The following is an 11,415-nucleotide window of genomic DNA, read 5'->3' on the forward strand; positions in this document are numbered from 1 at the left end:
GGCGAACAGGTAGATAGGGCGAACGAACCCGATACCTTTTTGCGCCTGCGTTAAGGATCATCAAAATGGCGAAAATTGAATGCATGTCTATCTTTCCAACTAGTAAACACTAGATACGAAACACCTTACAACATCTTTTGCAGCTAGAGCCGTCGGAAGGTATTTATCCTTATGTTTGCCTGTGTGAAGGGGGGTTTAATCTATTTTTGCCGAAACGATCGATTCGTTAGGGGTACCATCCCGTCATGGGTCCTGCATGAAGTCCACTCGTTGACGTAATCCGAGATTCCTCTGACTCTAACCCCGCTTTTATATTGTGACTTGCGGGGGAGAGTCAGAGGAATCTCGGATTATCGTTGACGTTGAGAGGATGTGTCCAATCCTTCGTCGTTTTTAAACTCTCTCTCTCTCTCTCTCTCTCTCTCTCTCTCTCTCTCTCCTGCTTTTGACGAAGCTCCCACTTGACACATTGAAACATTGAATGTTGTGATGCTCTAACCGTCAGGATTTATTATACACAATTTTGGTTTAAATTAAAAAATAATGTTTGAAAAAACTTAATTGTTAGCTAAAGAAGAAACCCATTTTCACAATAATGAGGCTTATTGTTATTTCTTGCACAAACCCTTGACAAAAGTTGAGCTCATGAGACACATTACACCATCATTAAAAATAAAACACCCATTGAAATCGCAGCGTCTATTTGTTCTTTACATTGTTAAAGTTTAAAGGCCGATTTTACAAACGCCCCCTTTTTTACCTGTACAGTGTACAGACTTCAAAATGATGCCGCTTGAAAATACGCAATTTATATTTGAATCATGTTGAATGTATGTGACCTACTAAATTCCACGAAGATGCATGAGCAGCTCCAAAACATGTAAAAAAAAATAAAAAATTAAACAATCTTATGAGCTATTAGAGCTGCATGTATTTACTGGAAATACACTCAACTAGAACTTTTTGCACGAAAACGTCACTACATGGAAAACGAACTCCAATAATACTGTCATCGTAAAAAGGCTGCCTTTACATTCCATATTCCTACTATATAGTGGTTTTCTTATACAATTATATTTATTAAAATTGACTTCCTAAACAATATGTCAAGTGCTAAACACAATGTACTGAGTCACATTTTTAGAGCAGAATTAATTAAATGATTTTTTTAAATTGTACTTTATACACGTGTAATTCGGACAATGCATAACATTTCCGTAAAAAAATTGCTTCGTATGGTCATTAGAACAATAACATATTCAAACTAAGACCAATTCTGACTGATTATTTATTAGTCCCCTACTGGTTTTCACCGGAGGGGACTATAGCTTTCCTCTGCGTCCGTCTGTCTGTCTGTCCCACTTCAGTTTTCCATACTTTTTTTCTTAATGCTTTTGAGGAATAATATGAAATTTGCTTAACAGCTTCAAAATGTCAAACTACAGATCAAGTTTACACATTTGTAGCGTCTGGTTGACATATTTTTGAGAAAAATAATTTTTTATATTCCAATTTTTTAATGTTCGGGTTCGATATTCTGCATAAAAGTGCATTGTTTTCACAATTTCCACAAACCGGTAGGGGACGTGTATTGCTTATGCAATACTCTCAGAATGCTTGTTTCCTGTGTATTAATTCGCTTCTTGTGTACATAATGATTAGCAGCGTTCACGACCGCGGGTAGACTGCAAGCCCCGGAGGCTTTTACACCTCTAGAAATTAAGCCCCGCCCTCACCTGAGATTTACCACCCGGTAAAAATGTTCGGCCTTTAAGGACAGTCAAATGGTATAAACATTATTATGTTCCCACACCCATAACTACTATTTAGACTCATCTATAAAAGTTATCTAACAGTTTCTTGTTATTCGACAGAATGATAAGGTTTTTTTCTGTTTACTTTTATGATCACCAGTTTAAAATTTGTGATTATACACAGAGAAAACTGTTTTATAAACTACAGGGATTTAATACTATAATCTCTCAATCTTTGCAGTGTGGAAAACAGTAAACAAACCAAATAATGGATGTGCTTTAGCATATTGAAAACCATGTCAAGAAAAGATCGAAAAAGAGTTATTCCCATGAAGAGTCAAGGAAATGGAGTGAAAAGAATATTGATCCACCAGGATTTAATATAAGTTTATTTGAGAACAAAGGTAAGGAAAAATTTTTGAATTGCCCTAAATTATACTTCTGAATTTTGTTTGGAGACCAATTTAGTTGGTATTATTCCTCTATTGTGAGTTAAATATTTCATGAATCCTACAATTACTTTTGCGTGCTTCATGGTTATCAACAGGTATTACTCCATATCAATAAATTCTGCTACATGGCCCGCTGATAGCTGCACAAATATACATACATTAAATTTAAAACCAAGGAACTTCATTTTCCAAGGAAGTACATGTAATATTGAATAAAAAATTAAGTTGACTAGTGACTTCTGTAGATTCATCATTGTGGAAGACCATTTTCGGTATTAAAATTTTCACAGAATATGTTTCTAAATTAGTTTAATTAGTTCAAAACCATGTGGAACTTTTTGTGTGCAATAAATATACAATTTTTGCATGGGTGGAACTGTAGCTCTACGGTCCGTCAACCTGAATTTCACGTGGAGCTATTGTTCTGCAAAAATACAAAAAATTTCTTTTGTACAAATTCTTTGACATGATATCAGTGCAATTCATCTAATAGTATATACATGTACATATGACAATAACATATAAATTGAAATCAACAATTACTTTATAATTTCCATGTAGCTTCCTGTACGCTGATATTATGTATTATAGGCAGAGGAGTCAGAACAACTGTCCGCAGAAATGCAGGCGACTTTTTGTTAGTGTATACAGGAAAGGTTATAACAAAGAAGGAAGGTGAGAACTTGGAAGAAGGGTTCTCTCTGGCTACAGATTTTTTTACAGAGATTTGTGGTAGTGTATATAGATTCTCATGAAATACTTTTTTGTTTTCTTACCTACCTAAATATATGGATTATGGTTTAATGCCAGGCCATGGCTTAATCAAGTATAGCTAAACATATTTGTCTGGTTTTATGGCGGTATATAGTCAAGGGTTCCAGCAGTTGGAAAATTCAGCATTCAAAGATTTTAGAAAAGTGAACACCTTGTACTAATTTTTTTTATGGACTACATAATGTTGTCACAGAGATAGCTGTCATTTCTCTTACGGTAATTAATTTAAAACATATTTTTCCATCACTGAATCTCGCAAAGACAAATGAATCTATTAACAACTTTATTTACATCATCCCAGGGGGTAGTCAAATTACATACTTTATTTATTCCCGTGCACTGTTTAAATCCCAAATAAAAATCCCCTCTCTGTTATACTACTCTGGCTCCAATTGATGACTATCTCAGATCATTAGCTTCAATCTATTGATAAACTAGTTCCATTTCTACATCACTCTAACTCTATAAAAATCTTAAAGGCCTAAAAAAAAAAATAGGTTTGTTTCTGCTTTCCGAACCGACCCTGAAAAATACTGCCATCTCAAAACTTTTTTTTTGGCCATTTTATTAGCGAGGGTGTTCAATTTTCGTTTTTTTTTCTTCAGATCATCTTTTTATTTAAAATTTAGGCAGAGAAATGTTTGGACATATCTGTTTATTACATCAACGTTGAAAAAACGCTTGAAATTAAAAATGGCAGGACATTCTGCAAACAATAGCACCCAAGGCTCCGATAATCAAAAGCTAACTCATAAAACTTGACCACTCTAGACGTTAATTTGCTTCATTCTTAATTACCCTAACACGTACAGCTTGAATTGCCTGAATAATGCATTCTAAAATCACTATAATAATTACAACTAATACACTAAAATTTACTCCTCATCACATGTACATGAACAAACATCACAACTACTTAGCAAAGCATATTAGTATACAACAGTCTGCATAATATTATAATAATGAGAGTGTTGTGTTGTGTTGTGTTGTGCAGTACTATGCTTATATATAATAACCAGGAATTGATTGCATGCATTTGCTTCTTGTTTGTGTGACAGAGAAAGAAAAAATATGAATATATGAAAACATTGTCAAGTACTGTAAGGCCTAACATGCATTTCTGATAGATGTATATTTATATTTTGTAATCTTAAATTTTTAACATGTCTTAAAAAAATCTATAATAGTTTACACAAGCCTATATTATTTTGATTTCTTTGATTTAAACAAAGGCTCTATCCAACTTTTTACTAAATGAGTTCTTCTAGTATTATATACATATATTTTGGGATGAATCTTTTATTAATGGAAGCAATTTATTTAACTCGATCATTTATAGTGTTGGTGCATCAGAAGAAGATGGGAGATTGGGATTAGGCTTGTGAACCATGGGAGCAAGAAAGAGATCAACTGCAAAATGAAATTAAATGGGGAAGTGCTCTGTCTTTTTGCAACCAGGTATTTACAAAATAATTTTACCTGTTTACTGTGTACTAGGATTACTGATACTGAATTAATTATCATGATTAGGCCAACATTTTTTTATTGTTATGTTGAAGTTGGCTAAATCTGCCCAGGGGGAGATGAGAATAATGAATCGGACATTTGGCTAGCGAAGATGCTATGTCTTCCATGTTATGGTATTTTGATATCATTTCAAACTGGTCCAATGTGGTAACAATTAAAATGTTAGCAATATATCAACCCAATTTTTTTACCAGTAAATTATAGTACGTGTAGTAACATTGATGTCCATTCTAAAGGGGCATTATGTCGCATGAATTTAGATTGTATTATTTGACAAACAGTAACCAATCATAATGAATGTCTTATACAGAAATATGTTCACTAATTTTGAATTGAATTAAATCAAAATTTTTGATATTTCACCCCTATTGTCCTTATACATGTTATACCCTGTCAACAAGTGTATAATGGAATGTACTTGTTTAAATAAATAAAAGTAATTGGTTACAAAACTTTAGTTGACTATCAAATTTTACTATTATTCACAACAGAGATATACATGAGGTAGAAGAGCTATTATATATGACTATGGGCTCAAGTCTTATCCATGGAATTCTAAGGTACAGTGAAAATTTGCTTTTAAAAGTTAGATTTTGATAACTTATAGGTATACCCTCCATCACAAGGAGGCTGGTGGCTGGCGTATTCTTTAAAAATAAATAGTCAGATTTTGTACAGTATTATTCATTGAATGCAAATCAATTTATTTAGGAGAAAACAAAACCTGGTAAGTCTAGCTTAAATTGTAATATTACAGTGGTCTTTATTACTGACAACATTCCTTTTTAGCTCACCGAGACGAAGTCAGGGGGAGCTTATGCTATACCGTCGGCGTCCGAACCTGGTTAAAGTTTTTGTTGCAGGTCCTGTATCTAAGCTATTACTTGTCCTATCTTCACCAAACTTGCATGGATGATGCATCTGGACCTACGTATGGACTTGAAAGACTTGGATGCTGAATCTCAGTCCTAAATTTCAGATGCTGGAGGAGGTTTAGGTTGTTGGACCAGGTTAAAGTTTTTGTTGCAGGTGCCATTTGATAGCAATATCTAAATTACTACTGGTCCGTACTTCACCAAACTTGCATGGATGGTGTGTCTTATGATACTGATGCACCAGACAGGCTTGAGTGCTGAATCTGAGTTATAGGTTTCGGATGCTGGAGGAGGTTAAGGTTTTTAGAGCAGGTTAAAGTTTTTGTTGCAGGTGCCCTTTGATAGCAATATCTTAGTTACTGCTGGTCCGTACTTCACCAAACTTGCATTGATGGTGTGTCTTATGATAATGATGCACCAGTCAGGCTTGGGTGCTGAATCTGAGCTGTAGGCTACAGATGCTGAAGGAGGTTAAGGTTTTTAGAGCTGGTTATAGTTTTTGTTGCAGGTGCCCTCTAATGATTATATCTTAGTTACTACTTGTACGTGCTTCACCAAACTTGCATTGATGGTGTGTCTTATGATAATGATGCACCAGTCAGGCTTGGGTGCTGAATCTGAGCTATAGGCTACAGATGCTGAAGGAGGTTAAGGTTTTTAGAGCTGGTTAAAGTTTTTGTTGCAGGTGCCCTCTAATGATTATATCTTAGTTACTACTTGTCCTAACTTCACCAGACTTGCATGGATGGTGCGTCTTATGATACTGATGCACCAGACAGGCTTGAATGCTGAATCTGAGCCATAGGTTTCGGATGCTGGAGGAGGTTAAGGTTTTTAGAGCTGGTTAAAGTTTTTGAAACAGGTGCCCTCTGATGATTATATCTTAGTTATTACAATTGTCCTAACTTCACCAGACTTCCATGGATGGTGCGTCTTATGATACTGATGCACCGGACAGGCTTGAATGCTGAGTCTGAGCCATAGGTTTCAGATGCTGGAAATGGTTAAGTTTATTGGAACAGGTCACATGTTTAATAGATAATAGTACTTTTTCAAACTTGCATAGTTGATTAAACTGTAATATGAATGAATCACAGAGGAAGCTTCAGATGCAGAGCTTGATCTCCATTATCAAGGATGCTAAAAAATATATCTTAGTTATTACAGGTCCTAACTTCACCAAACTTGAACGGATGGTGTGTCTTATGATACAGATGCACCTGACAGGCATAAATGTTGAATCTGAGCCAAAGGTTGCGGATGCTGGAGCAGGTTAAGGTTTTAATTGCTAGTGCTCTCTGATGATGATATCTTAGTTATTACTGGTCTGAACTTCACCAAACTTGCATGGAGATGCATCTTATGTATACTGATGCACCTGGCAGGCTTGAATGCTGAATCTGAGCCGTAGGTTTCGGATGCTGGATGAGGTTTAGTTTTTTTGGAACAGGTCACATGTTTTATAGATGAAAGCTTGCATAGTTGATTTAACTATATTATAAATGAAACACAGAGGTTGCTTCAGATGCAGAGCCAGATCTCCATTATCAAGGATGCTAAAGAAATCTACCTCACTCAAACCTGCTCGATAGATAGATGTGGTTGTTGATAAATGATATAACATGATTCCTATGATATAGTATTGTATAGAATGAAACAATATTGTTTAATATGATACAATATAATATCTTATGTAATATTATAAAAAGTTATATGATATGATATGATATTGTATCAATTTTTTTGATATTTTATGTTATGATATTGTATCATGATATCATTATGTATAGTATTGTATATTATGATACAATATTGTGTAATATTATATTGTATAATTAATTTATTATTTTATAACATGATACTGTTACATAAGATATTGCAAAATATAATATTGTATCCTATGCTACAATATTGTATTTTCTATAATATTGTTACAGAATCATACGATATTGTATAGTATGATATAAGTTTCTGTTATATAGAATTATATCACATGAAATTGTATAATATGATACTGTAATATTATATTATATCGTATCCTACAATATTGTATAATATGATATTGGTTTATAATATGATATATTATCACATCACATGAAATTGTATTGTATGATATTGTAAAATATATTATTGTATCATATGATACAATATGTATAATATAATATTGTATTATATAATATTTTACTTATCACATAATATTGTATCATTTGATACGATACAATGTTGTATCAAATTAAATTGTATCATATGATACAATATATATATACAATATAATATCATTTGTTTTAATGTTATGATGTATTATGTAATATGATATTGTAATATAATACTATATTGTTTTATATATTATGATATTGTATTATGTGATCAAATACAATAACGTTTAACACAATACAATGTCATATCATACGTTACAATATCATATCTCATCAATGTTTTTTACGGTATTCTATTGTATTATATGATATATATTGTATATATGATATATGATGCAAGATTTAATTTTATATTATTGTATTGACTAACATATGAACATATGATTATAATACAATACAACAGATGATATACGATATTGTGTCAAAACAGAATCCATGAATATCCAAGATCATAAAGTATGATTTTCATTTAATATGATAAAGGTGGTCTCATAAAGGTGAAGTCTCATAAGGGTGATGTCTCGTCTCGGTGAGCTTTGTAATCTGTGATTACCTATGTTTTTAAATTCTAAGCACATATGCATTTTTGCAGAATTATTGGTTTTTAGCTCACCTGAGCTGAAAGCTCAAGTGAGCTATTCTGATCACATTTTGTCTGTCGTCCGTCTGTCCGTAAACTTTTCACATTTTCAGCATCTTCTCAAGAACTACTGGGTCAATTTCAACCAAACTTAGCACAAATCATCCTTGGGCAATGGGGATTCAAAGTTGTGAAAATTAAGGGTCACACCTGTTTTCAAGGGGTGATAATTAGAAATTAATGAAAAATTTCGAGAATTTTTCAAAAATCACCTCTCAAGAACCATAAAGCCAGGAAAGCTGAAACTTGTGTGGAAGCATCCTCAGGTAGTGTAGATTCAAAGTTGTGAAATTCATGACCCCTGGGGGTAGGGTGGGGCCACAATGGAGGGTCGAAGTTTTACATAGGAATATATAGAGTAAATCTTTAAAAATCTTCTTCTCAGAAACTAATCAGCCAGGAAAGCTGAAACTTGAGTGGAAGCATCCTCAGGTAGTGTAGATTCAAAGTTGTGAAATTCATGACCCCCGGGGGTAGGGTGGGGCCACAATGGGGGTCGAAGTTTTACATAGGTATATAGATAAATCTTTAAAAAATCTTCTTCTCAGAAACTGATCACCCAGGAAAGCTGATACTTGAGTGGAAGCATCATCAGGTAGTTTAGATTCCAAGTAGTGAAAATAATGACCCCTGGGGGTAAGGTGGGGCCACAATGGGGGTTGAAGTTTTACATAGGAATATATATAGTAAATCTTTAAAAATCTTCTTCTCAGAAACTAATCAGTCAGGAAAGCTGAAACTTGTGTGGAAGCATCCTCAGGTAGTGTAGATTGTAAGTTGTGAAAATCATGATCCCTAGGGGTAGGGTGGGGCCACATTGGGGGGGTGTTGTGTTAAAGTTTTACATAGGAATATATAGAGTAAATCTTTAAAAATCTTACTAATAGCCAGATGATTCTTTATTGTTAAGACTTTGGCTCAAGGACAATTCTTCGGTCTTACAAGAAGGTTCAGAGTTTGATGTAGCTTTATATCCCATATATATACAATTATTAAGGATCTTTTTGAGAACTGCAATACTCATCATGTGATATGACTATAAAATCATCCTGTTAGAAAAGGGACTAATGATTATAAACATAAGAATATCCAGGGGGAAAAATGGATTTTATTTATACAGGATCTACATGTATTATTGTACATTGTCCAGATTGTTTGTATTATGACTCCATTAAGCTGATTTTATCATACCTATTGTTCCTCAGGTGAGCGATGTGGCCCACGGGCCTCTTGTTTCGTATTGTTTTACTTTTAAATTTATTTTCTAACCAGTGAGATTTTTATTTTACCCCTACTCCAAACGAGAGGGGGATATACTGTTCTATCCATCTGGGTCTGTTTGTTCATCTGTCTGTATGTTGGTAACAAATTTCTGTCACATTCTTCTTAAATTGGCAACTATTATTTATACAGTTGCTTGAGATTTTAACACACTCATTGTATAGGCATATGACATATGGTGGGATTCATTTTTGTACAAATTCGATGTCACTTTCTTATGTATTTTTAGACTTGAATTCAAAATAAATTGTCGTTAGTTTTCTCAGCAATTGCTCATCGCAGCTGCTAGAGATTTTAACACACGTACTCTTTGTTTAGTGGTAGGCATTCCATTTAATTGGATTCATTTTTTAGCACATCTAATATCCACTTTCTGTTACATTACAACTGTGTTTATTTTGTATATTCACATCAGGGTGGGGTATAACTAGTGAGTATTGACTCACAGATTTCTTGTTGTTTCAGACAAACCATCTGCCCCTAAGGGACCATTCAGTGTGTCCAATCTCACTGTTTCATCTGCTGACTTAGAATGGAAGCCAACAACAAAAGATAACGGTTCTCCAGTCACAGGCTATGATATTGAGTCCAGACCTAGCACCAGAGCGAGATGGAGCAAAGTGGCCAATGTGGATTACAACACCACCAAATACTCTCCCAAAGACCTCATTGACTATCTGTTCAGAGTGTCTGCTGTTAATGAGGAGGGACAAGTCTCACCACTAGAGACCAAAGAACCTGTGAGACTTAAGAGGAAGATAGGTAAGAGCCTACATATGTTGAAATGTATGCTTATGTGTGTAAGATAATGTATGATTACTGGTTAAATATCTTTGTTTCTCTTTAGATGTTCTATCTTCACCAAGACAAATCAAAGTGTCTAAACTTGGTCCCGATTTTGTGACACTGGATTGGAAATCCCTGTCTTCAGATGGAGGCTCCAAGGTGACAGGGTATGTGGTGATCGAAGCAGAAGAGAGGCTCTGATGGTGACTGGGAGGAGGTGGCCACTCTAAAGGCCATTGAGACGTCTTACAAGGTCCCCAAACTTGATGAAGACCAAGAGTATTTCTTTTCTATAACTGTCCTGAACCAGAAAGGACAAGAAGAAACCTGTGAACTGGACACGTCTGTTGTTCCAAATAGACCTCCAGGTAAACTTGAGCTAAAACTCACTGATTAAGCACTTCATACACTGTATTTACAAAGCTTGGTGTATGAATGAGGCTAACCAAATTTTTGTATTTACATGATCTTTGATTAGGTCTGCCATCGAAAGCACTGGGTTTATTTAGTCTGTAACAATGCCATTTCATGAAAACGTTTTCAATACACATGTATTTTGAGTACTTTGATTTTTTTCTGTAGTGTATTTTATGTGCATTTTCAGAAAAACCATTGCCACCAGATGGTCCAGTCATACCCTCAGACATTCAGAAAACCTCTTTGGTGTTAGCCTGGAAACCCAGCAAGAATGATGGCAGATCTCCTCTAACAGCTTACTATATTGAAATGAGGGACCCTAATAATGGATCCTAGTCTGCAGTCACCAAAGTGACCCCAGACATCACCAGCTACTGTTTCTTATGATTTTGTTTTATGATTGTCTAGAAATGGTGTTTTGAACTGGAGATAAAGAAGATCCCCCAAGCAAAGAACTAAAAAAGCAAAGAGGTATTTGTCTGAATTAAAACAGAAAGTAAACAAAAAACTAAAGTATAAGCTTCTGCCATACAAAATAGCCACGCAAGAGTAATGCATGTTTATGTATTTTTGAAGCTGGATTTTATGTCAATATGCTATTTGATTAAGGCAGTTGAACTTGTAAGTTGTAATTTGTTGTGTTATACTTCCAGGTTTTAAAAGAATAAGTGGGAAAAGAAAACCTTGGACAGTAGCTGAGAAAGCAGCAGTTAAGAGGCGAATGGGCCAGTTTTTAAATCTAAGGACCCTGCC

At 34.5% G+C, this 11,415-nt stretch overlaps 1 pseudogene; it reads left to right on the plus strand.

The window, feature by feature from the left end:
* Positions 1–49: 49 nt before the first annotated feature.
* On the plus strand, positions 50–11,138 carry LOC128187993 (twitchin-like; annotated as a pseudogene).
* Positions 11,139–11,415: the final 277 nt, after the last annotated feature.

The sequence above is a fragment of the Crassostrea angulata genome, chromosome 6, assembly GCF_025612915.1.
Source record: "Crassostrea angulata isolate pt1a10 chromosome 6, ASM2561291v2, whole genome shotgun sequence".
NCBI lineage: Eukaryota > Metazoa > Mollusca > Bivalvia > Ostreida > Ostreidae > Magallana > Magallana angulata.